Here is an 869-nt window from a genome sequence, read left to right as displayed (position 1 = left end):
GGTCTACAAACACCCCTCACCAGAGAATGGTGGGGCTTTGAAGGTGAAACAGACTGTGTGAAAACTTTTGTAGTGAGTAAATAGGATAAATGATGTATAATAGAAATCTACATTTTCTGACAACGGTTGGTCAGAAAACAACGAAGCCACTGGTTTTCCGATCAACCAATTTAATTGAATAACCAAACAACCAGACATTGGTAAAGTTCAAAGCATTTATTGAACAACAGTGTGTTATGATCTTGGCGCTTGTGGCTGACATATTTGCTTATTCCATTCACCTGTCTAATTCTGCCCGGTTGCTCATTATCGCTTATCTCTCCACCTGTTTCATCTCCTTTTTATGCTGCCTATTTTCCAGCCATCAGTGCCAGATTACTCGAGTTTAGTGTCAGAAGTATCTAGCGTACCTGTGCTGTTGTTTGATCCTGACCTGTTTTTGGCCCTGGATTCATAAGTTTTGTTCTGCTCTTGTTTCGGTGTGTTTCTGCCTGTCTCTTGTTTACAGACTGCTGTTTCTATTCTGCCTGTCAACAACCATGGATCTTTCCCCTGACCCCAGTTTTGATACCCCCTTGGTACCTCTGCATCTCTCTTATCTTCTGGTCTGGACCCTGGCTTCGTTACCTGCTCTAGATTCAGCATCTGGGCCCTCCTGTTCTTCAGCATCTGCTGGCTGCTCTGCTTCTGGGACTCTCCCGCGGCATGTTGCACAGAAGTCTTCTGACTGGCTCCCACTCCTTCCTCTGGACATGGGCTTATCTTATAACCAGAGAATCCAGCAAGCTGGTCCCAGCTGATGAGTTGCATAAACAAGATTTTTCAATAAAATGTTTTTCCTTTGAACTAACCTTGACACAACGTTGTGT

This window comes from Cyprinodon variegatus, unplaced genomic scaffold (genome assembly GCF_000732505.1).
Source record: "Cyprinodon variegatus isolate N-32 unplaced genomic scaffold, C_variegatus-1.0 Scaffold1898, whole genome shotgun sequence".
Lineage (NCBI taxonomy): Eukaryota > Metazoa > Chordata > Actinopteri > Cyprinodontiformes > Cyprinodontidae > Cyprinodon > Cyprinodon variegatus.
The sequence above is the reverse complement of the archived record's forward strand: the minus strand, read 5'-3'. Positions refer to the sequence as shown.